We start from the raw sequence: 27,483 nt of genomic DNA, 5'->3' as shown, positions 1-27,483 counted from the left end.
CTCTCTGTGTGTGTGTGTGTCCATTACGCCATCTGGTTCCCAGGGCATTGTTTACTCTGTCACAGCTCAATATTTGCCCATCCATCTCTCATCTCACTGCAAGCCACAAGTGTGTGTATGTGTGTGTGTGTGTGTGTGTGTGTGTGTGTGTGTGTGTGTGTAGTGAACAGAACGTGTGTGAGGTTTTCGTGTTGTATTTTGTCGTCTATTGAACAAACTGTGACTCCATCACATTTTGGCAGCTGTTGTGTCACATCTTTACTGCAAAATTAAACTAAATAACTGAAATGTTTTGAATTCAGACTTTTTCTAACAAGCACTGGTGAAGGAAAAAAAAAGAAAAGAAAAAAAAAGAATCATATCTTCAATGTGGTTTGGCCGTGAATCTCTATATTCTAGTTGAAGCCCCACTCAGACTAAATCACTGGAACACACATGTAACCTTCTCACAAATGTGTGCTGGTGAAGAAAATAAGAATCACATCCTCAATGGTGTTTGGCCGTGAGTCGCATATATTCTAGCTGAAGTTCCACTCAGACTAAAATATTTGAACATGTGTTCTCCTTCATGTGTCCTTCTTTTTTGTGAAGAATATTCTCCTTATCCATTTCCCTCATGGTTTGACTGAATAATACTTCATTTTATCATTGGATATCTTGACACTGGTAAAATAATGTATTTACTTTTGCCTGCAGTAATAATTTTCTGCAGATGGGGGAAAGCAAAAAGAGAAAGTCCTGAACTTTCAATATAAAGGGAAGTTTTAAAAAGTGAGGTTCATCTTTTTTGTTGTAAACAAATCCCATGAAAAGACCAAGACCAAGTCCTGCTGCTGTAAACGTAAAGCACCAAATGTGTATTAATCCACGGATGAAAATAGTCCCTAACAAAAGCAGTATTTCCTCCTGTTTGAGTAACGTTTGGTTAATTAACTACAGTGTTTTAGGAATTTACTGGTGTTAACTTTTTTCAGCTGCTTCAGATTTCGTCTTCGAGTGCTAAGTTTTCAATCTTTGCAACAATGCTTTGGGAAATCAAATATGTGCTGTGTTTCTACAGTTTCATGTCGTCGTCATGATAACTTTCCAACTTCCTTATAGTATTATTATTATTATTATTTGGTGTGCGCACACGCACACACACGTCAGCATGGAGATCTTTACTGTTTATAGTTTTCATGTGTTTGTGTGAACATACAACACAGCACCAGTCTAAATGCTCTGCTTTGACATGCCCCAATAGCAGTGCACTTAACACAGGAAAGTAGAGATACCTTTGACATGCGACGTTATTGCTGCCATGGATCTCCATCTCTGTCTTTTCTGCTGCTGGAACACTTACTCTCCTCCCATCTAAGTTTCTTTTCTGCCCCCCTCTCTTTGCAATATGTTGTTGCTCTTGCCTCCAGCCCCTTCCTCCATCTTGCCCGTCTCTGATCTCCTGCTGCCTTTTGAGCATCAAAGGTGTTGAAGAGGTTCGCCATCTCACCTTCCTCCCCCACCGGATCCCTTCATCTTCTTCAAACAGAGGGAAGTGCAAAGACTAACTGTGGGTTTCTCACATCTTCTGTTCTGGCACTCTGTCTCTCGCTCGCTCCTCTGCCCTGGCCTTTGCTATTAGCAAAGTATCTTGACAGAAATGCTTTGTGGGTATAGAAACAGTTGATCTTCAGATTGAGACTTACATGACCTTGGCCAAGTTGTGTCACAGGTTTAGAGAAATAAGGGGGACTTATCTTGATAAATGCATTGTAATATGTCACTATTTCAGAAACAGTTATTTAAAAACGAGAGTACACATTGATATTTTCAGGGTGGAACTATTTTCTTAAGCTTTATCCAGTTTTTTTATCCAGTCTGCAAGGTCTGAGGTGGGATAAGTTTTGTTAAGACAATGAAGACAGCTTGGTCACAAATTTTCCCGTCCCTGGACAACACCTTATTAACAAAGTAGCGTACATAGCATTTTTAGTGACTGCCATTTTTGGTCTACTGCTTCCTGTCACGCATCTCTCTTGAGGAATACAAGTGGAAGAAGAAAAAATATGTTTATGTACACTCAAAGCTACAATTACAGTGATGAAAAATGATCACCAGCAAGTCTTTTGGATGACGTAACAAACCACCTGAAACTATTTTAATGGTCCAATGAAATGAAAAGCAGCTCAAATGCGCAGAAAAATTGTCCAATCTAGCTGCACTGATAACAGGCCCATCTCTGCTAGAAGCCAGACCACAGTGTTCATTACACGTTACAACACTGAGGTGGTGGAGTGACTTCTTTCAGCTTTGTCACTAGTGGGAGAACATTTTGTCAAAATGTGTCCCAGGGGTGGCGATAGAGGAAAGGTCAGGAGGTTAATCATGTGCAACCCCTGCAGCTTGTAAACAGCAGGAACAGATTAAAACCTTTCAAAAGATTTTAGACATCTCGCAGCATATCATCTGATTCGCTCTGGCTTCACAGATATGGCGCTAAATTGATAGTTTCCATGTGACTCTGCACAGCCTGGAAGTGTGTGTGAGAGGGTGACTAGCCAGTGATCCTGGCAGCTGCTCTTCACTGTTTAAACACACACACACGTTGTGTGTGTGTGTGTTTGCTGACTGTACCGTATGAGCACCTGTCTGCGCAGCAATGGCCAAACACTTTTATTATTGTGCTGAAAGTTTAAAGTGGAAATCCTTCAGACCCTCGGTTTTTCTATTTAGTCTCCATCTGGTGTTAAGAGCTCATCACTGTGGTGCCTCTGAACTGCTCCTTCAGGAGATCAGCTGTTAATGGAAACACCGTGGGCCGCACAGTGACCACGTTTAGTCACACATGAATCACACTGAGTAGAATAGGGGATAAAAACAGTCGGTGGTTATATACGTAATGTGTTCTAGGTATTATTAGTACGTTTATGTATGTATCTGTGTGGGATTATATGGGATTATAGCACTTTTAGGCATGATAAACCCCTTGGGTTTGATGTTCCAGATGGCCTAAAGGCCTGGACCTTACATGCTAAATACACACACACACACACACACAGACACATACACACACACACACACACACCAACCTTTACCCTAAACCCATTCCTCATCTCTGCGAACAGGGACTCTGAGTGAATGGCCTCGCTAAAGGCTTTTTAATAGACTGCTTTGTGCGTGGAAAACTCTTGGTGACAGGGGAGAGTCCCGAGGGAAACATGAGAGGGGTGGGGGGATGGGGGGCGGTGGCTCATTGAAAAACTAACTAAGCAGAGAATCGGCAGTTGCTGCGCTACTGATCCTTAAAGACTTTTAAACCCCCTATTTGAATCCAATAAATTCCAATTACATATGTGACATTTCATAAAAACAGACGTCTTAGCTCTAACATGTAATAACTGTATGAACTGTGCAGATATCAGTTTCACAGTGTAGATTAAAAGCCACATGCCTGGTTTCCAGCATCCAAGGTGTCATCTAAAGGGTTCGATAGATGATTATTAATCGTTTGTGCGGTTAATTAGTTGTTTTGACCTGATTCGAACTAGCCTGGGGCAACCATCTGTTCATTATGAAACATATTGGACTGCGTAGTTTTAATCCAAATGTTAAAACTTTATCAAAACTTATCTAGATGTGTCTTATTGATAAGAAGAAAAACTTGTCGTATTGGTCACAAAAATTGCGAGTATTGGGTAGCGAAGGTGTTGATTGGTCCAGGACTACAGTGCTACATTCTCAGGTCAAAATAAGGTGATCTGTTTGACTGCATCATGGTTGGGAAGGCGATATGTTTGCCGTTGCCGTGTATTTCTGTCCCCTCTCTGCTGCAGAGTGTGTGAATGAAGACATTTATTACAACGGAGACACAGAGGATTAGCACAGGGCTTAAACCATTCTCATGGTAATGCACAGAGCTGGGAGCGCGCAGATAAACGCAAACACTCACCTTATCAAAACACCCAGACCTGAGAGACTACTCCTTAACAGCACCGACAGACCGACTGGGAGACACTGACGGGAGGCAGGAAACAGACTGGAGAGAGAGAAAGATGTCAGTTAGCTGTGGCAGATTATGGCCTCATTCAGAAAATACTGCTTGGACAATGAAATCATTCAAGGGTGCACCCATCACACTTAAATGCAAAAGGTAAGACTCCATTGTCCATGGTAATGCCCTAAAAACACAAACAAACAACCGCCCTACTCTCCATGGAGCCTCGCTGTGGCGAAACTGGACACTTCAAGTTCAGTTTTTGTCATTTAAACACAGAAATAATCATTTATTGGCAAATACTTACCTAAAATAAAAGAAGTAATCAATCAGTACTGTCATGCACATGAACATGAACATCAGAAGATCTCTGGATGGTGACTGATAAAACTCTGAGAAACTCACTAGTTAGTTAGTTTTTAATTAATTTATCTGGAAAATAATCGCAATAACAATACGATAATAAAAATGATTGTTCGTGACAGCCCGAGGCACGATATGAAAATCGTCCTTCAGTCCTTCTTGTATCTGCACCTGCTGATCCTGTGCAGAGTTGGACAGGTTGCCACTCTGTCACAGGACTAACACACACACACATGTAGAAAAGTTTGCATTTGCCATCTGGGTGAATGGTCGAGTTTCTACCTAATTGTGCTTCTTTGTAACTTTTCATTGCCTTTCTGTCAATATGTGGTTTTAATTTTGGTAAAAAATGTGTCCGACCAAAGCTGCTTTGATTGACTAACTGATTGATTTCTCATCATGAGCGATAATAATAATATGTGTGCATATGGGAGAGACAAAGCAGGGAGGACGGTAAGCTCTCTGCTACTGTAATCCACAGTATCCTTCTGTGCTCCAGGCAATCCACCGTGTTCACTTGTGCCTCCTCAACATTGTAGACAGACAACAATCTCAGCCACCAAATCCATGTCTCTCCAAATCTTCTCTCTTGGCGTCAGGTTTGTTTTTTGGCTCCTTCAAGAGAAGACAGACAAGAAGCTGAGCTCTGAGGATTTTTATATCCCTCTTTTCAATAGACTCGGTCTCTTTGAACATGGCAGTGTAACAGCGTATCGCCGGCCGCGCACGACTCCCAAGATTCTCCCAGTTGTCTTGTCGTCTTAAAGAAGCAGAAAACCCTGCTACGTAGATATCGACACTGACGACTTTGGGCGAACAACCATCACAAAGAGCGCTGGAAGATTCTGTCGTCACGTATAGTCAAATCGCAAGTCGTTTAAAAGCCATTCTCAGGTTATTGGGGTCAAGTTACAAGTCAAGTCTCAAATTTTTCACTGCAAGTCCAGAATGAAGTCCTTTGGGTCAATCATGGATTTAATTCTAAGTCAAGTCACAAGTATTTTGGAACAAGTCCAAATGAAGGTGAAAGTAATTTGAGACAAGTCTTGAATGTCTCTGCAACAACTTGACTGAGAACACATGGGACTTGAAATACGTCACAAGTATCTGGATTCAAGGAAAAGTTTTTTTCTTTATAAAATCTAAGTTGTGTGTGACCACTGCGGACTGGAAGGTCCTGATCATACTGTAAAGGTTCAACGCATTCAGGTTTGCCTCTGTGAGTTTTGGGTAGGAGATCCAGTCTGACGCAGGTTATGAGACAGTTGTGTTGGACAACACCGTCCTCCTTGCCCACACGCCCAGCAGTCTATTAAAAAATGTTGACAGAAGGAAAAGGGGCTTTTAGGTATTATAATCTGGGGTTACCACCTCCTGCATTGTCAACACCACTCACTGAGGTTCAGTCCAGTCCACAGGGGATATCAACCAGTAACCTTTGCAATGTCAATGCCAAAACCACAGGCTTTTGCAGTTATACGCAGACACCCGCTCCCTCCTGACTGCCAGTCTTCCCCTACCGTAACAGAGATGTAGCTTCCAGATCTCTCCCCTGCCACCTCTGATTAAGGCCGCTGTGGGCGAGACACACCTGTACAGCTGATGGGAGACAATGCCGCTGCTTCCTCCCAGAGATTGATTTTCTCCATTAAAACGGGCCCTTTGTCTAAAAAACCCTGCACCCCCTTTGTTATGCTAAAGAGAAGATGGAAGATTTCCAATTCAATTTGGGCTGAGCCGAGGGCTGGTCAGCTATATGGGCCTCCATTGTCCCAGCCGAGCCCGCTGGGACGACGCTAGCGTCTCCCAAACGCCAATTAAGCCGGACGGAGAGACAGACAGGGGGGTAATTGACAGGCAGGAGAAAGGCAGCCTTCTTCCTCTCTGTCTCATCATTGAAAAAGAGAATCAAAGAGGGAGCGCAGCAGAGAGGAGGAGGTGAGGAAGTGAGGGACAAAGGGGGGGAAGGAGGAGAGGAGTAATAACCTGTAATATGTTGCCCAGAGCAAATTCAGATTACATGAAGTGTTTAGCTCTTGTACATGACTTTGGCCCACAAGAAAAAAAACCCACGAGAGCCACAATGACGAGCAAAGAAAAAGTTCTTTTCTTGCTTAATGTTGGCTGATTTAATGTTTGTGAAAAGTAATACACAGTAACTTTCAGTGTCTTCATCCTCCGTCATTAACCTGTCACAGGTTGACTCACATTAAGCACCTGAAAATGTGTCTAATTAAGACTAATTTCACTTAAATTATTAAAGACTTAGTGAATTTCTTATGTCTTAAAGAGACGTGTACCACTAAAGATGTGCTATCTAAATGATCTACAGCACAGTATGAACCGAGGAATCAACTGACTTAAGTTTTTTAAATACTAGTGTTAGCATTTAGCTTAGCACAGAGATATAACTGCACATGTCCTGTCCTGCTCTGTTTGCTCCGGGCAACCAATGGTTTCCATTTATTTCTGTACAATACGAAAGTGAACTGGCTGACTCTTGAAACCTGAAGTGCTTGAAGTAAACTTTATCCTTTTTTTGGTGATGCAAGTAAAGTGAAGATTCATTTGAAAAAAGTTGCTTAGCATTCTCTTATAACCAGAACTTTAAGTGTAATTTTTTATATGTTCATTCAGGAATGGAAACTAATTTACTGACCTCAAACTGTAGTGAAAATCAAAAGTACACTGCTTTGTTAAAGTAAAAAAATAAAAAGCCTTTATAATCATGGCATGACTAAAAACAAGAGACATGCATGTTGACCTTACACTGGCCCTCTACCTGTATCTCCCTTAAAAGTACCTGCTTTGTATTTAATTACTGTAAAATCAAATTAGAACTTCTACAGTTACATTTTAAGAAATTAGAGTCAAATTTCTAAAAACACAGCGTCATTACTTGCAAAGATGATGACGGTTTTAGGAAATGGGATAAAAATGTCTTTGAAATGCCTTGTGTCCTTTGCTAACCTGCATTACTGTATATAGCTAGAGATATTTGTTACATATATTATGCTAATGACTACATTTGAATCATTTTGAAAAGGATGTTGGATGAGAAAGCATTTTTGTTAACATCAGCTGTGCCTACAAGTTAGACAGCATGTCTACGTTTCATAAGAGCTTCTTTTCAGGTATGAAAACCTGAGCAAAGAGGGGCTTGATTTGAGCTTGAAAAGAAAGGCTTGAATTCTTTCTTCCAAAATCAGAGATGATTCCAGTGATACAGACACAAAGACCTTCACGCACAGTACCCGCTGTTCTTCATTTCTCCACTGAGAGCTTCGCCAGTCTCCACAAGAACTGAGACATATTCAAATTGAACCGAATAGCTGCTTCTTTCCATTCAGAAAACAGTGTTTCTGATTTATCAGCAAGTGATTTTGGAGTAGTTACAGTAAACAAGTCATAACTTTTACATTTATATTTATATATTATTAAATGGGGCTGTAATTATCCTATTTTTTTTTTTTTTTTGTATCTTGAATTCATGTGGCCACTCAGTTTCTTAACTCACGCTGTATAGACTCCTTCTATTTAAATGTACAGTATACCGTTCTTCGCTTACTTTCCTCCAAACCTCCTTTTTCTGTTTATATCGCTCTGTTTTCCCCCCTTCTAATCTCAATGTCTCTTGCTCCTGCTCTCTCTCTGCCTCCCTCCCCCCCTTCTCCCCCCTCCCTCTCTCCCTCTCTCTGCTGGCTTGTGACAGACGGCCTAATAGGATTTAATAAGCCCCATTTGCATGTCAGCCTTTTAGATTTTCTGTAAGAAAGAAAGGCGATGGGAGGGATGGGGGGGTGGACAGGGGGAAGGAGGGGAGGGATGGTGTGAAGGGATAGAAGGGAGGGAAAGGAGTGAGTGTGACGATGGACGGATTGGTTTAAGGACCCATTTCTTTTTTTTTTTGATGGAGTATTACACCAGGAGGTTTAAAATCAGGAGGCGATATTGTCTTTTTCTCAAAAATATATCAAGCATTCAGTCATATCTAGTATTATTATTATTGTTATTAGGCTATTACAGTTATTTTTATTTTTATTTCAAATCACGTGTTGGCAGAAAACTCATTCTAATGTTGTTTGTGAGTGATTTTACATTAGTTTAGCGATCAGCGATGAGTTTCATGTTGTCCCAGAAGTGTCTCCATCCCGACAATAAAACCAGATTTAGGTGTAAATGTTGTGTTCAGCTGCAGCGGGCAGCTTCATGTCACTTCTGCCAAGTGGCTTTTGTGCTCTTTGTTTGGATTTTGTTTGTCGTTCAGAGCAAATGTGAAGAACAGAGTACAACAGAGTGTCAAGGTGCTTAAAAAAAAAAAAAGGATTACAGGACAATGACGGTATCTGGTGTAACATGACAATTCATCGTGTTGGAAGAGCTTATTTATTGTTGGCGTCCACGCCGCAGTGTCCAACCACCGTTGTCAATTTCATCCACTTTAGAGTATTTTTTTTTCCCCGACCTCTTTTAGTGGTGGAAACGGTAAACGGACAGCGTTGTTGCTGCAGAAACAACCTAATGCTAATACAACATTCTAGTGAACCGGTCTGTATTTAACTCTTGCGGGCTCTGGATATGAATTACTGTGTTGAACTTCCTGCTGGGACGTAATCCCGGTGATGCTGTGCCTTAGTCTAACTCTTCTTAATGGGAATCCATCATTTTCTAATCGCCATCACTAGTTTTCACAGTTCCACAGTTGCTTCCAGTTAAAAATATCAGAAGGCAAACTGTGTTTAACAGTTTATCAGTTTTGTAACAGTCATGTGCTAACAAAGGAAGCCAAACCAGAGTGTAACTAAGTCGAGATTTAAAATAAATCCATCACATGATAATGAGACGATTTCACCTCGATTTCATCCAAAGTTAAAGATATTGAATATTGGTATAAAATAGCAATTGAAGAAGAAGCCTGGGTCGTTCATCTTAGGCGTACGCTATTGATATTACTTTGTTACTTTATTTCAATTTCATCTTTTTAATTTGTCAGACTTTCCTAAATCATTTAGTCTTTTTGTGGTTCTACAGTCCTCACATGGATAGTAATGCAAATAAGAGGGTGTGTGTGTGTGTGTGTGTGTGTGTGTGTGTGTGTGTGTGTGTGTGTGTGTGTGTGTGTGTGTGTGTAAGCAGCAGAGAGAGACTGTCGTTCTGTAAGGAGGATAAAAGGTCCAGCCAAAAACCATGAGTGTTGCACACATCTCCACACACTCAGTAATCCCCATGTTGGTAGCTGATGTTTATTGCCGTGTAATAGGATCAGGATGAGGCAGCGTCAATATCAGAGCAAACATCTCACTCTCTCTCTCTCTCTCTCTCTCTCTCTCCCTCATGCACACACACACACGCACGCACGCACACAACAACACACACACACACACACACACACACACACACACACACACACACACACACACACACACACACACACACAATCGCTCATCAAACATAGCCCAGGAAACATTGTGATCCAGGAGAGATGAGAGGACTAATCCTTTTAGCCTTCTGAGAAGACTCTCCTCCTCCTCCTCTTCTCTTTCTCTTTCAGGCTCGCTTCCTCAATCATTCTTCTTCTTTGACTCTCTGCCGTTCTCTTTCTTCCTCTCTCTCGCTTGACAACATTGTTTTCCACTCTCTCCCTCCGCCACTTTTACACTGACGAGGACGAGAGGGAGAGAGCCACTGAGCTAAATATACATCCCCAGAGTGTGTGTGTGTGTGTGTGTGTGTGTGTGTGTATGTGTGTATGTGTTAAGTGTAGATTGATCTGCTTGGTTTGAGAGATTAGATCAGATAAATCCTCCTTTTTAAACAGACCTGCCTCCTCAGCCTCCTCCCACCTACACCCTTTATCCATCTGTGTGTGAACATTCCTTCGGGTTTGCTGAAATTTCATTTCAAGCCGTTTAAGTTGCGAAGGGTGAAACCCGATACTTGGACTGTTACTGGTGTCCAACAATTTATTTAGGCTGCCACTGTGCCGGGGGCCAAATGTCCCCTCCTGTCACTGCTGCTGCGTGGCGGGTCGTGTTGTAAAAGCAGCAAAAAACAAGCTATTTAAAAATCTGTTTACCTCAATGCGTGGAACTCATTGGGGTCAGTTCTATCATGGACTGAGCTGTAAAAATAAACACTGCTCTTATTATGATGCCGAAAAAGAAACTGCATTTACAGTGGACTGGTCTCGTCTCTACGGATACCTGATCCCCTCAATAAGGTTGGTTTTGCTTAACGTGCAATTTAACTGAAAATAGAATCAAAAACTAATTTCCATATAGAGCGTTAAAAGAAAAATAGAGGCAGTTTTAGTAAAAACACTTTCCTCTAGAAGAATCTGGTCAGTACGAACCTTGTCTTCTACATAAGTGTTCATTCTCCACCTCTCTATGTAATTGCAGCAGAAGAGATTTCACATATTTCAGTGGTTTCTGCAGAAAAATATATCTTAAGCTTCTCTTTTGCTTTTCCTTTCACTTTGTCATCTGACTTTTGTTCAAAGTTGGGAGCCAGTAGTGTCACATTTTCCTGCTGTTTTTCTATATGCAGTGGTTTTCATTGGGTTTCTTTCTTCTGTTAAATGAAAGCACATAGTCGTTATTTACTGAACATATGAAAAAAGGCAGTGTTATTAGTACATATCATATTCTTAGGTTCGTGTAAATGCTCACTGATGTGTGTGTGTGTGCGTGCGTGTGTGTGTGTGTGTGTCTTCAAACAGAGCTGTGAGTGCTTAATGAATTTACTTTGCTCTGATTGGAAATTAATTAAAACAGCCTCAAACAGACAGCCGCCCACAGGGAGCCACTGGCAACACACTGACAGACAGATTACTGCTGTGAGCGGCGAGGGAGGAGGGAAGAGACTTTACAACTATCTGATGCGTTTCCTACAACCCCTTGCGCGTCATGGATTACAGCGACCTTAGCCTCCGTGTTGGTGTCAGTTTTGAACCAGTCACATCTGCAGTATCAGTTCAACAGCAACAGTCTCGATCACAGACAACTGAGGATACAAATAGGGCCGCAATTAACAGTTCTTTTCAATATCTATTAATCTGTTGACATTATATTGATTATATTGTTCTGTTATTGTTCTGGTTTATACGTGTCAGAACGTTTCCTGACAATCATATTCTCCAGATGTAAAAACATGTTTGTTTGGCGCGATATCCAACAACAATCGCATCATCATCATTTTTTAAATATTTTTTTCAGTGGTAATAAAATGCAAAAACGACAATTCCAACTGACATCGCAATTGTTTTACATATTTCAGTGGATGACCATGTATATTAACTGAACATGTATTCCATTCTATTGATTTATCCAAAACTTTTTCTCTCTGCTTTATATTTTCATTTGTGCAAGCTATAGTATGAGCATCTTATCTCACTAAAAATTATATATATTATACATATTTAAAAGCGAGGCATTGTTTTAGGAGCAGTTATATGTTGGGAGACATCCTGGTTTCCTCAGGAACAGAAGGAAATACTGGTGTTGATGTGGAGTGCTCAGTAATCTCACCTGCTGGAAGGACTTCATTTAGTTTGGGCGCCTGGGTAGAGTAACACGCTCGCTCGCTCGCTCGCTCGCTCGCTCGCTGTGAATCCTCCGGACAACGACCGGCTCTATTCACATAGAAACACAAAAGGCAGAGAGAAATAAAACACCCTTTAGATTCAGAGACAAACAACAGACACGTCAATAATGACAAGTTATAGTATTGGAAGAATTCATCAAGATGACCAGGTGTCAACTTCCCATCTCTGCTCAAGTCAAACAGTACTTCCTGTCAGTGTTGGGTTTTTTCGGCTTTCTGCTGTTTTCTTCTGAGAAAGGAAAATTCTGTATCCAAAAAGCAAAAGGAGAACAACCTTGATCTTAGGTTCAACATTAGATTCACCTGACTTAAAAAAGAATTTCAATTTAAATAGATCAATTTGAATTTAATAAGCCAGACTATTAAAGCTGGGGGACTTGCAGAAGATTTCAATAACAGCGGTTAAAACCGATGCAGCAGGAGCAGAGATATCCTGTCAGTCACGGCAATTAAACCCAGATTTAACTGATATAGTAATTTATTGTCAATGCACAGTGTTTAAATCTTTAACGTCTTCCATATCTTTCTCCCACCGTATATGATGTGAAAACAGCATTAGTCCCTATCCCTAAAACACTGCATCCTATATTTACCATTATGAAACCAACAGCATTCATTTGGAGGTGTGTGTCTGGACACCTGGTGAATGTAAGTTTTATATTCACGCTCTGTTTTTGGTCTCCTCCAACACCTGAGGGAAATGTCTGGCTATTAACTGGTTTGTCTGTCTGCTGTTTGGCTGTTGGTTCATCTCATGCAATACATTTTTTTCATTATAAATACATTTATGATAACTGCTTTAAAGTTTTCGGTGGAAAAAAAAAAAACATGACGTTTCCAGACAAAGTACAAAAGCGGCTACAAAAAAAAAAAAAATAATAAAAAAAAAAAAATAGACCTTGAGTTGAGTTTGTTTTGTTAAATAATAAAATATAATAATGTGTATAAATGAAAAGCAGCAGTTGTCTGCTTCACATGACGCTCTGGAATAGAGAGTGTATTTCATGAAAAGTAGCTGGACCCCAGCTGAACCTCTCCGTTCTGCCTCTGGTTCAGGAAGTGTTAACCGGTCCAGCTCCTTCAGTCAGACAATGATGTTAAAGACTAATTGACGAGCACTTTAAATAAGTCCTAATTAGAGCACGGCTGGTAATAATTGGGCAGGCGGTCTGAACACTAATTAGCGTTTAAAAAAAAAACTGTGTGTGTGTGTGTGTGTGTGTGTGTGTGTGTGTGTGTGTGTTACCATGTGGATGAATGATCTCTACAGGGGGGCTGATGAAGCCCATACTTTCAAGAAGCAGACGGAGTGGGTGAGAGAGGTAAAGGGTGAGTGCAGTAGAGAGAGAGAGAGAGAGAGAGGGAGAGGGGAGATAAACCGCCGCCCCTCCGCACTCTTTTGTGATGGTGCATGGTCTGCGGGTGGCCCTCTCTGCATGGGAGGGACGGGGCAGAGGGCAGGTGTGTGTGTGTGTGTGTCTGCGCGTGTGCGTGTGTGTGCGCGAGAGAGCTGAACTTACTCCTAACAAGACTAATTGATTCTGTAGCCTCTCTTTATCCTTCCCTGTCTTCCTCTTCACACACACACTGTTTTTTCTCCTCCTCTCTGCCTCTAATTGTTTGTGCTGAGAGGCGTCTAGAAAACAGCAGTAATAGATTTCCCACCTGCTGCAGGGACACATTAGTAACACACTCAAATGACTTGTTTGCCTCCCTCTCTCTCTCTCTGCTGTCGTCTATTCATTGTTTACTGCTCGTCCTTTCAGCCGGCGACCCAGGTGTACTGATCCCCTCCGATTCTCAGCCAGGCTGCATATTAAATACACAACCAAGATGTCACCCTTCTCATTTGTTATTTTTTATTTGATCTTATTTCATTTGTGCCTTTTTTTTTTGTAGAAATCCGAAAGAGCTAACTCGACTCCGTTCCAGACTTTAGTCACTACCTTCTTTTGGAGCTGGCAGCAGTGTCACTTCAGGTTGCTGCCATGCTTGTTGCTGCTGTATCTATGTGTATTTATGAGGTTGCTATGTAATGAGGGACAATACAATAGATCAGAGATGCATCAGTGTCTTGCAGACATTAGTTTCAGTCTGGCACAAAGATGGATTACGTTCATGGCAAATTAGAAACTAGAATGTATGTCTGAGAGAGTCTGAATATTAATCGGACCCCTCCATCTGAACGCAGCCCTGACACTAATGTGACTCATGTCATGTTATGTGCTTGTTGTCAGACAGCAGTGCTGGGAATTACAGGGCAGGTTAATGAGTCATTTACTTAATAACACTCTCAGACTCTAGATGCATATTCCACCTTTAATGATGCTGAGATGGAAATCATAAAAGGCTAATGTAAACTTGGTCATTAAGACCGAGGTTAACATAAGTATTTCATATCATTTACAAAAATGTTTATATCATCTAGAAGAACACTAAGCATCTGCAGCCATGTTAGTGGTTTGTGAGGTTGTACTCACAGAAGTGCTTTAAGATAAATGCTAATGATTGTATGGCAACATGCTCACAATGACAGTGCTAACATGCTGATGTTCAGCAGGTGTAATGTTCACCATCGTCATTGTCTTAGTTGAGCATGCTAATTAGCACTAACCACCAAGCTGAAGCTAATGAAAATGTTTTTAGTTTTGCAGATTTGATCATAAACCAAAAGCAAGCTAAAATTGCTAAAAAAAAAGTTCATCCTGAGGGGTTGGATGTAGTTGTGGAGACATTTCACTCAGAAGTACAAAGGTCAACCTCATGCTGCTGCAAGAAGAAAAGTCTGGGAATCGCCAAAGTCATTCGGATTCATCGTCATCTGCAAAAATTTGTGTCAATCCATCCAGTAGATGTTGAACTATTCTCCTGACACACCTCGTCATATTCAAGCTTCGTGGTCATTATATGGTTACAGTTTAGACAGTGGGGAGGTAGCCCTGCTTTTAGGTTGCAAAGTGATTCTGCTGATCAAGCCCTGGAATTTAAAGTAGTCTCTTCCTGGCCATACACACAGCAGGATTCATACAGACAATTTTATAATTGAAAATTACTTCAAATACTAATTAATGGCACAGCAGAGCCAATCTACAATTGGCTGTCTGGTTTGAGTATGTCAGCTTGTACAGTTGTTGGTCTCAAATTGCTGGTTAATTAATTAAATATCCAGTGGATTAGAGAAATTATGGGCAATTGTCCCTTAACAACCCTTAACGAGGCCTTGATTAGTGTCTTCAGCCATATCCTGTGGCTAAAACGATCCTTCAATTAGGCATGGAAAGCTCATGAAGAGAGGGCGTTGGTGGATGAGAGGTCACATGATGGACAGTCGCAGGAATGAGATTTTAAAGCAGTTTTTAATTGTTTGCATTATCTGTTCATGTCTCAGAGATGAACTGACCCGTTTGGAGATCTGTTGATCTGTTGTTGTCTTTTTTTTTTAATCTTTTCGTTCAGAATTGCAGGGAAGACGCAGGAAACAAATTGTGCATCGTTTTCATTTTGGCCTCTTTTCACTATAATGGATTTTACCCGCTCTCCAGCTGCTTTTGTTACTCTGCATACTCCACACGTTGACATGAAACCACTTGTTACTAAGACGATTTTTTTACCATGATCATGATATTGATCGATATCAAATCCAGATTAGAGAGAAAAAATATTTGCTAGAATATTTTTAATGTAGCTGCAGAGACATCGTGTCCGACGCTGCGAGGTGTGTGAGTGCATCTATGTATGTATGTAGACAACTGGTGTGTGTGGGCCCCCATATTTCATGACACTGACACAGTGACAGGAAGATTTGCTTGGCCTCTGAAGCCTTGTCAGACAGATAAATGTTGTAGATCATACACACACACACACACACACACACACACACACACACACACACTGGCTGTATGGAGATAGGAAGGTGGCTGACATTTGTGGTTCCTCGGGTGAGGACATGGCCTTTTCTCCTCATTTCTCCTGGCCAATCACCCAGACTGAAAAGGGAAAAGGAAGATAACGCCTTTTGTTTGGCGTGACAATGTCCTACTGATACTGCCATGGGAGACCTGCCTGTGTGTGTGTGTGTGTGTGTGTGTGTGTTGGGTCTATCCCTCCCCTTTAAGTCAGGGAAGCCCTCAGAGAAGTCATTATTACAGGACGACATTTAACCTCTTGGAGGATCGCACAGACGCAGTATGGCCACTAAAATAATTCACACTTATGATCACAGAGGCTACACAAGATGGTGTCGAAGATTTGTCTTACGAACCGCTCAATCTCTTCGTGAATTTGTGACCTTCAAGAATCAAATCCCAAAATGAATCAACTGATTGTTTCACGTCTGACTAAAACAACAGCTCTGTTGATCTCGGAGCTTTCCTCTATCCAGGAGCGAGCACTCCTTTCTTAACTTCCACAACTATCTCACGTCCTACTGATGACAGTGGCTTCAGAAAGTCTTCAGGCCATGGGAAAAGAAGGCTGAGTCCACTCCAAAGCTTTTTTCCAAAGCTGTCAAAGACACTCAGCTTTCATACTTAAACTGCCATCTGCCAGAGGAGATCACTGGGTGTTTTGGAAAGTTTTGGTGAAAGCTAGTAAATTGCGGCTTTCTTGTCCTCCAATGCTCTGCAACGTGTTAGATGATGAGAAACAAGGTCATAAAGAAACTACTGAGCTGGGAGTAGATTTTCTCCTCCTGTGCAGAAAAAGTGTTATCCGTCTTAAACATCACGGCTGAAGTGACAGTGACTGACAGGTGACAGCAAAGCAGATGACTGCTTTGGTTTGCCTGGTTGGTGAAAAGACTGCGTGACGTGTGAACAATGCTGCTCTCATCTGATGGATTTGCCTTCTGTTCAAGACGCTTCCCTCACATTGTTTCTGAGGGTCTGAGCCGGAGCAGACGCTGTACCCTGTGTGCAGACAGAAAATTGACAGCTTCGGCTCAATACGTGCCAGTCCAGCACTTCACATCCGGGGACAGCATGTTAGCCATATCACCCCATATCATGTTAGATAGCTTTTCACCTTGTTACCAGTAAATGGTGTTAAGATCGTGTCAGTTGGGAAGGGGGAATGCACTCATTTAAAGATGATATCACTCCCAGTAAAAAGGGGCAGCAGCCAAATGCAGCAGGATTGATAATTTTTGTCAAATTGCCTGCAGCACTTTGACGTTCGCCGTCGGCTCCCGAACATCTTAAGGAAAAACCCGGTATAATATATGAAGCCATCTTCATAATGTATCAAAATTGAATGGCTGGAATGCCACTTAAGGTAGTGGTGGTGTAATTGGTACTCAAAAAATCTTAATAGTATCATATATTTTGAGCTGGGCTTTTAAAAGGATCTATTGTGAGATCTTGCCTTGATCTTTCCTTCTCTCCCTCTCTCTCTCTTTCTCACACACACACACACACACACACAAGCGCACACACACAAGCGCACACACACACACACACACACACACAAGCGCACACACACACACACACACACAGGATGATGCATTCAAGCCATCATTTCATCAGAAAATTCCCAAGTGTATTGGGGCACCACATGCTATAATGATCCTCTGTAAATGGCTTGGTTGGACTGCTAACTTGTGTAGATAGTGCAGGCACAGACTAATGTACTGTCTTGTAATAGGGGGGGAAATTACCTGCCTATTACAGCTAGACCCTCGGAGGAGGGAGGAGGGAGGAGAGGAAGAGAGGAGGTGGAAAAAGGAAGATGATGAGATTGATGAGGAAGATGAAAGGAAACGAGGGAAAGAAACCAAAAACGAAAAGTTTTATGTGTGTGTGTGTGTGTGTGTGTGTGTGTGTTTGTGTGTGTGGTGTGTGAGGAAACCTTTGATTTTGAACTAATGGAAATACTTTATTGGTCTTGTGATTAAAAAGCGGGTAATTCTCCCACTGCATGTTTTGACAAAAATCGCCAAAACACATAAGTTAAAGACAAAGACTGTGGTGTGATTTCAGCTGTATTTACTTATAAAATGATGAATCTTTCTCTTATTTTGTCAGTTAACAGTTTAGCCTTAATTTACCCTTTTATTAGAGGCAGGTCTTTATTTCTAACTCCCTCTGTTTGATATGTAGAATTAGTCATAGTGGTATTTTCGTACGAAGCCTTGTTTTCAGTCGCTCCTGTTTGCCACGTTAAAGCTACTGCATTACACATCCTGTAAGCATTTCAAATTTAAAGCCCTCTAGCTGTTAATAACACTCCATTATCTGTCGACCTCTAGTTTAAACAGGAAATACAATTCCTTTTGGAAGATGAAATGTATGTGTTGCTGGGCAGACTGGTTTGGCTGAAGGTTGCATTAAGGTTGCGTCTCTTATGGAGAAGTTAAAGTTGCACATTAGCATTGCCGCTGTATTTTTGACTCTATATGTGCAGATCTTACCACAAGTGAATAGCAATTAATGACATCATATAAATGCCTGTCCAAGCTTTTATATCACCTCACCTTAAAATTACACAACAGTGAAAATAGCAGATTTTACAGCTGTGTTGACGCGGAATCACCTGGTGACGTCGGTGACTTTTGTTTGTTGGTCTTGCCAAAGTGTGAGACGGATCTGCAGGAAATAAAAGTGCAACAAAAATCAAAGTTCGTCAGGGTTGTGTTTTGTGGTCAGGAGTTGCACAACTTCAACTCACTGCAGTAATATTTATGACAACAGAGCATTTGAAAGACCACCGCCATGGGACTGGAGGAACACGTGGCTCCACTATCGATTGTGCACTTTGCAGATGTTTGATGTTGAGGGATTTTATTGATAATGAAACAAGTATTCAATCATGGACATAAAACGGAACCAAAGGAGGATCCGCTGATCACGAGTGTCGGGTGAAAAAAAGTATATGAATGGAAGTTCCCATAAAGGCCTAGTAAGTGTTAATTAAACAGTTGTAAAGGGGCCATTCATGATGTTTTTGGTTAATTAGGGTCTCATTCTAAACAAAAATATGAAGCATCATAAATCTCCTTTTCAAATCTGGATTTTTGTTTGCTGACAAAATTCCCGCTTAACAATAATACCAACACCATGTTTTGTCATGCTTGTTAAAAGAAATTAATTGAAAATGTCTGCGGAGCCGGTTGTAATGCACACTAATTTCCTTCAGCTATTGGTGAAGCGTAAATTGGCAAACAGTCGCATAATGTGTTCATGTGAATAGACAGTTTAGATGGCTGTTTGTTAACAATATTTGTTTGCTTAGTTATTGTATTCATGGAGACAAATATGAGGCATGTCTTTTTATGCAGCTTCATTTCTTGTTAGTTGTTTGTTATTATGATAACAAGGATCCATTTGATGTCAGCAGGCCTTTTATCTTCAAATGAGCCATTTAAATGTCACTACTGTAGGGCTCTGTGTGTGTGTGTGTGTGTGTGTGTGTGTGTGTGTGTGTGTGTGTGTGTGTGTGATCATTGCATTTACAAGGCCCCATTCATGTCTCGTCATTTTTTCCTACAATGAGAAATTACCAGCATTCACTCTCTCTGATGCCGCAACAGCAACAATATTCAGTTTTTAATAATCATTGTTCAGTGTCACAAATTCAAAGCTATTGTCCATTTCTCTCTCCTCAGTTGTTTTGCTGTTAAGGCAACAGGCTGTGACACAATGATACAGGAAATTAGAGTCATTATTCACGATAGCTGTGGATCGCATCAACTTTTAAACTTAAACTCAGCGCGATGTGAACTCATCATCGCCCCAGAGAGAGTCGCTCAGCGGGGCGGGAGAAAAGTGAGTCAGTTTAGGTAGGAGACGTTTTACAACTTCTTATCTCTGCATTTAGAAATATATGTGCTGCACCATTAAGATAAAGAAAAAGCAACTGAGGGTAGCTATAAGTGTAAAACAACTCCAGCATTGAACATTTTAGTAGTCTGTGTTATAGTTTACACGCACCATCATTGAAACAGTCACCGCTAGCTATAGCTGCACAAATACATGTCGTCTCAGTAGGTGGGGATGCTGTGGCTTCTCCTCAGGCTTAGATAGGACACCAGTCCCATGCATACAGTTAATGCCATAGATTATATGACAGATTGTCATATGATTGACTTTTAAAGTAAAACCGATATTGTCCTGTCGTGGTCTCACCGTCACGGACAGAGTGCGCTGTCCCTCTCTCTCTTTGCCGGAGTGGCAGATAAGCTATAGGGCAGCCCTCCCAGTGCTACTACTGGTGATTTGGGAAATCCTTACTGGCAGGTTGAGATGACAAGGCCACTGTCTTTGTGTTAGTGCTCTGTAATTTGCTTGTTTTCCACTCCGCTATAGAGCTGACACACTGCAGGAGCAGGCAAGCCAAGGAGCATTTCTCTCTCTCTCTCTCGCACCCTCTCACTTTCTGTCTCTCTCTCTCTCTCTCTTCTCATCTCTTTCTCTTGCTCACTCGCCCCTTTTGCTCCGGGTGTGCTCTCTCCTATTGTTGTCATTGTGTTCTGCAGCTCAGCTCTGTGGCCTCAGAGTTAAAAAGAAAAACACAGGCTGCAACCATCACAGAAATCAGAGCCTAATGTCTTACAGCAATGAAACGTACCGGACGAGTGAAAACGCAGCGCTCTGACAGGCTTTAACAGGCTCTGTCAGTTCTCTGAAACTGAGTGCACACACACTCACACACACACATAAAAAAGGAAAACAGGTGCAAGGAACATTTCCCAAATCCTGACAATCATGGCATCTTTGTAATGTGATTAAAAAAGCTTCTAAACATGGATACACCATTGTTAACTGTTCTGTCACTTTGTGTAATTTCCATTTCCTAAAAAAAAAAAATGCTCATTTGACACCAAAAGGAGAGAAAACAGGAAGAATTACCACAAGAGTTTAAGTACAAGCTCCTTTCTTCTAATGAACCAGGAATTTTATAGGCTCTGCATGACGCATCATTTGCCTCTTTGAAGCTGTGAAGCATTATGGGTGAATTCCTGCCTGTGATAGGTGTCAACAGGGGTAGTTTTCCTTCTGATTATAAAATATAAATACTACTTAAATATAGCAAAGACACTGCAGGCCTGAAACTGTGAGTCATCAGTGTTTTGTGAAATCTGGCATCATCCTTCGATTGTAATGTGATTAAAAAAAAAAAAAAAACCCATCAGTGCATGTCTGTCAATGTGATGAGTGGAGCTGGTGATGTTTCCTACATATGCTCATATAACACCTACAGAGGAGAACATACTGGAGGTTGGTGTGTTTTTAAGATTGATCAGAAAATATATAGAGTTTGGTAGAAGCTGATTCCTCTACTTCTTCTAATGGATCATGGATTTTATTCAGTCTGCAGGTTTCTCTCTCTGAGGATTTCCCTCCCGTCATGGCGTACAGTTATTCCCTCTTTATCTCTTTGCATTAGTCACTGAATACGACTATTCAGTTTGAATTGCAATTGTTTTGTGAGAAAAAAGCAGCACGGGATACAGGCTGTACTTGTGTACGTACAGTACTGTGTGTGTGTATGTGTGTGGAAAGAACTTTGAATGGCTCCCCCTGTTTACCATGGCGACGCTGTGGCCTGTGTTCTCTCGTCTCTACGGTAACCGAGGCCCTGAGCTCCCTCTTATTGGCTCAGCCATTGAACTCCCAGCTAGAGACAAAAGAGAAGGACCCAGCACTGGTAATTTCTTATCACCAAATCCCATTAGGCTCAGGGTTTTTTCAGGTTTTTTTTTTTTTTTTTTCATTAACCCACACAAAAGTAAAGTGGAAATCACCATCCCCGGTCAGCTCAGCCCCGACTGTGAGTCTGACTAGGCCCCCTAATAACATCACTCTGCTCTCGTGCTGGATTAATACAAGACGGACTTGCAAAAAGTACATTAATGGAATCAGGCCCAAAATGAAAAACAAAAAAGCTGGAGTTGTATTTTAAAACAGCACTACTTCATTATCACATTATTCCTCATACCTTTGTAAAAAGTAAAAAATAAATAAAAATTCTTGCGAACATTGAAACCATGGTAGATAAAGCTAATAGCCACTAAATTATTTCAGTGATTCTGTAGCACAGAGAGGAAGTTACAAAATGTAAATTATAAATCTTTCAATGCATAAAGGCAAAATCCAGTCTTTAAATTTGTTCAGTGTTTTCATGCGTTTTCTCCTCCCTTCTTTCCTAATGCACTTTTTTTTGACTATGCTATAAAATAACAAAGAGGAGAAAAAGGCATATAAAATCATAAGGGACTTCTTTATTGCATTATATTACACCTTCTTCTCAGAAATGTCCAAAACACAACCTGCTGCAGTAAACTGATGAGTCTTTTTTTGGCATTTTAGCTTATCCAGTCATCACTTCAGCTCTGCATTTTCTGTCTTTCACCTGTCACCATTCATCTAGCCAACAAACTGAGACATTCTCCCATTCAATGTGTGTGTGTGTGTGTGTGTGTGTGTGTGTGTGTGTTGGGGGGGGGGCACTGCCCCAGCAACACTAGCTCTGACACCTCTCGGCATACTGAATGGGCCTGATATACCTAAGGCCATAATCACTGCAGTTTCTGCACGAGCATGTGATAACCGCCTCTATGAAGTCGGATTGACAGACAAAGGCCTAATCGCTCCTCAGCTCCAGCAGCCAAACAGCTCAGAGGAAGTATTGACCCAAAAGCACCATAATCCCCTTCACCTAACACGGGCAATTTCATGTAATACCTGTAATAACACGCATTCAGCTCAAAGTAGTCATCAAAAGAGCTCTGAGCATCTGATTTTGAGAGGTGAGCTCTTTGAATAAAAAGGGACCTGAAGAGTATATCAAACTGTAATAACAACATACTCGCTTTCTTTTCAACTCGTCGGCGCTCCTCTGAATCATCTTCACTCACGTTCTCTCACTCTTGTGTCCAAATGTGTCGCTCATGTTACTTTACGCTTTTCTGCATTTGGAGTTATTTTAAAAAGAGACATATAGAGGCGCACGTTGTAAAGATGAGCTGTCAGCTTTCTTTTTCTTCTTCTCTGTGTGAATGGTCGCTGCTCCTTCCTTATATTTTGACATTTGAATTGCCTGCGTAATCCGTATTTTATGATCTCTGCTGAGGAAAAGCTATGGATACCCAGAATGGACAAATGTCAGTAAGAAGTTAAAAGGCGATCTGATGAGCTAAAAAAAAAAAGTGTCACCCTGACCTTTCCAACTTGTGACCCCTTAATTCAAAACATTTACTTGTGATCCTCTGAAGAAGTGCATGTCTGAGTTGTGAGCAGCACTGACTTGAATAATTAAAGCAGAGGAGGTAAAACTACAGCATTCAAACGAATAGAAATTATTTTGTGCGGCAAAACTTTATATTAGCAAAATCAAACATAAGGAATGAAACAGAGAAACTAGCTCCATTTGAGCTGCTAGTTTTGTGTCAGAAACATAAAACTCAGCGTTTCTCAACTTTTATCACTCCACAACTTCCGACGCCAACAAAACCACAAACGCCACAGCCGAGATACCTTCAGTTCTGTGTGAGCACCCGCTGTCTCAGGGGTGTGTTTTGCTGCTGCACACAGAGTGTGTATAATGTGAGGCTTAGCTGGAAGAGGTGGTGCACATGAAGGAATACGTGGTATTTTCTGTTGGTGTTGGGTTACATCCACATAAATGACAGGAAAGATTAAGAAAAGAATCACTGGAATGTTTTTTTTTTTTTTTTTTTTTTTTTTTTTTTTTGGAAAGGTCTGTAAAAAATACTGAGAACAGTCAGGATCAGTGTTATACTGTAGATCTAATCATTTATCTCACCCGCCACATCATTAGTTCATGCACAGTTTACTGTAGTTTGTGTTGTCCACAAAATCTAACGTTGGATGTGTTGAGTGTAGTATTGACACAGCCTGTTATACCTTCTAGTTATATTCCTATAAAGATTAATTATTAGTCTTAATTGCTAGTGCTGGAGTTCGCCTGACGTGCAGCTAAGTGGAAAATATGTAACGTAAGCTCACAACACAATGTATATGAACCCTCAGTCCAGAGGCATGTTGAGGATTCAGACTGTGTGTGCCTCTGCACACCAGATTCACAAGAAATTAAGCATGCATGTGTTATTAGTGATTCCTGAGCATTTGGAAAAGAAATCATAGTTGTGTTTGTTCTGGTACTGCCTCTAAAACTCTCAAAGTTCTTCATGACGCCTCCCTCTTATGCCTGCAGAGGGTGAATGCATTTATTGGAAGTGCATCCTCCAAAAACAGACAAATAAGAGTGTGTGAAGTGCTGCCCTGTGGCCTGCAGTTAATCTGCTGGTATTACTAGAGTAACACGACACGTTGAAGCGCGAGGAATGAAACGTGCAAAAAGCCGTCATCATTTCTCTGGAGTTTTCTGAAGTCAGAAAAGTAACACAGGCATTTAGAGGTTTGTTTGTGCAGTAGATAATGGGGTCAGTGTAATATCTGATCTGAGTGCAGATACACACACATCTGCATTTACTCTCTCACACACACACACACACTTTTTAGCCTCTGATTTGGTATTCATGTCACAGAGATTAATCAACCTGCACACCCCCTCGCAGCTACACAGTCACACACTACAGTCACATGTTGTACCTGCTTTTAGGTGTGTGTGTGTGTGTGTGTGTGTGTGTGTACATGTGTTTGAGAGTCAGTGACAGAGGCCTCTATCACCAATCTGCGTATCTGCATATTAGCGCTGGACCATCCCTTTAATTTCCTACGGCAGCTGATAACCATCGCCTTCTCTCTGCCTCTTTGTCGCTCCCACACGCCACTCTGAGATTTCATATGACAGTGTGTTTATGTGTGTGTTTGTGAGAGAGAGAGAGAGAGAGAGAGAGAGAAAAGGTTGTTGGCTGACTAACACTGTCCCTTCTCTCTGTTGCCCTGTACAAACACACACCATGAGAGGACTGTCAGCGAGGCATCGTTTTGATTTACTTACGTTTTAAATTTTTTGTTAGTGATTACTGTTTATTTTAGTGATTAGTGTGACAGTGATTTACTGGTCTAATTTGTGCTTCATGGAAATAATCCCCAAGGTTTGGCAGCACCATACCTCCTTTATGTTTAACGATCTGTAATACACAATTAGAAATGTAGTTTCTAACCTGACTCTTGGTCTTCTACCATTCCGTTTAAACCTTGAAATAACTTTATCCCAGCATTTCAACAGGTAATGAGTGGAATAAGTAGAGAAGTCATGGGAGGGCATTCATTTTTATCGTATCTGTCGGTGCACGGAGATCTAGTGGAAGGTCTTGATTTACATTTCTGTTTAATCAGTGAAACTACCTTTGAGATATTCAAGAATTGGTGTAGACAGCAGAAAGGAGGAGGCAGGAGGTCAAACTAGCTGGAGAAGGTGTTTAATGGGACAAAAAAAAAAAATTCCTGTCAAGGTGGAAAAGCCTCTGAAATGGCTTTTAGGTCATCACAGGGCGCTGAAACTCTCCACTGAGACGCAGGGTGATAACACTTGTAATTGTAGTTACATTAAATTCAACATTCACTTGGGTTGAATTGATAGGAAAAAAAATGTAGTTATGATAAAGTGCTTCTCATAGATTAACACTGTGGTACGGATCCATTCTGGACATGTCAAACATGGACAACACTGATTTGATGGTAAAGTCATCTGTCAAGCAAACACTTGCCCTGGCAACTGATACTAATCAATGAACGGCAATGAGATTTGATGTGGATACACTGTCTATGGTCCATGACATTTTGAGTAACTTTTGACCAGGTGAAAACTTTCAGCTTCACTTCACAACAAGTGGCTCTGAGAGTTAAAAGGTTCGATTTCCATGAAGCGTCTAACAAATTGTTAATTGAATAAAATAATTAGCAGATAACTGGATAAAGAAAAGTCAGAGGTGCTCAGGAGCTCAGACACATGGCAGTAGCAGGATAAAACACACTGGCAAAGCGAGTCCACGGCTATGACACACCCGGACGAGAATAAGTTTTCAACAAAACATAGAAGGACTCAGGACCCAGAGTCTGAGGTATAGATGTGTAGATTCATGCGACCATCAGTGTTAGCTGTGAAGGGATGAAAATGCAACACATACTGTATGTACAGACAACACTGACAAGATAGAGAGAATATGTGTGTGCGTCGCATGCTACATAATGTTTGCGTAGGTGTTTGTATGCATGTCATTTGCTACACATGGTAACACAAGTGTGTGTGACAGCTCCCCATTAATAATTGCATAACCTTAATTCACTCTGTGAGGTCTAGGCAAGGGACCTTGTAGCGTGTGTGTGTGTGTGTGTGTGTGTGTGTGCGTGTGTGCGTGTACTGAGTCACATCACATCATGAGGAGGTGAATGCTGATCTGCTATTTGCTATTATTCTCCGAGACCTTGGGTGTGACAACAGGATGGAGGTAGAGACGGGGGAGCAAGAGAAGGAGAAGAAGCAGAAGTAGATAGGGAGGTTATGAATGAAGCCTTTGTGTGAGTGTGTGTCTGTGTGAGTGTGTGTGTGTGTGTTTGTGTGTGTGTTTGTGTGTTGGCAGTAGAAAAGGAGAGGTACTGCAAATTTAGAGGTATGAGAGGAAAGGACACGTGCAGCAGAGAAAGAAAGGCAAGTGAGGCAGAAAGAGGCGTCATGTGTCGCTCCCTTTATGTACATCTGTATCTCACCAAGGTCGCTGAGGGATCTCATCTGCCACAAATGTGTTTGATCAAGTTTATATTTTACTGCTTGACTCCTGCTTTTGGTCAAAATATATGTATATTTATTTAACCAGTGGTTAGAGAGGTCTGTTACAGAAGCAGTTCAATCCTCAGACGGGCACGATGAATCATTACAACCACTGAATGTGGCCTTAACCCCCAACACAGCTCCAGTGGAGCTACTCCGTGACCAGCTGGAAAATGGAAATCTTCATGAGGCTTTTATTTTGAAATCCCTGTTTAAATCAATTCGAAACAGTAAAAGATTTTGGGCTGTGTGAGCTCTACAATTTCTTGATTCTGGACTGTCTTGTGCAGAATTGATTATTACATGTGATCATGTATGTTTCGAAACAGCTCGGGAGGTTAAAGGTGGCACAGGTTGCTGATGGACGCACAGAAAAACTCAGCACACACTGAATCACACAAACATAAGCAACATCTCTACAGACGTATGGGGAAGGTGAAAGGCAAAGATGCAGAATTAAAAGCTTTTCTTTGCAAGAATCATTTTCATTTTCCTTTTTTCTAAATTCTTAGATGTGAACTGACAAAAGCAGACCAAAGGAAATAACACTTCTGTTGGTTAATAATAAACAATATAAACAATATTAACTAACAGAATTTAGTTAGTAACCATGTTTTTGCTTCTATTCCTCTGTTTTCCAGGACAAATGCAGCACGGCGGCTGACACTGACACTCACGACAGAGACGCCACACCTCTGAAAAGACGACGACGTGATACCAACGCAGACCATCATGCAAAAAAGGTAAGAAGAGCACAAGAGTATCAGCTGGTGAAGGTGTGAATTTCAACGCGAACGTGTGGAATTGCTTAAAGTTTGCTGACCCCGCCTCTGCCGCTGCGTTCACTG

The sequence above is a fragment of the Seriola dumerili genome, unplaced genomic scaffold (genome assembly GCF_002260705.1).
Source record: "Seriola dumerili isolate Sdu_G_001 unplaced genomic scaffold, Sdu_1.0 BDQW01000998.1, whole genome shotgun sequence".
Classification (NCBI taxonomy): Eukaryota; Metazoa; Chordata; class Actinopteri; order Carangiformes; family Carangidae; genus Seriola; species Seriola dumerili.
Note: the sequence above shows the minus strand (reverse complement) of the source record.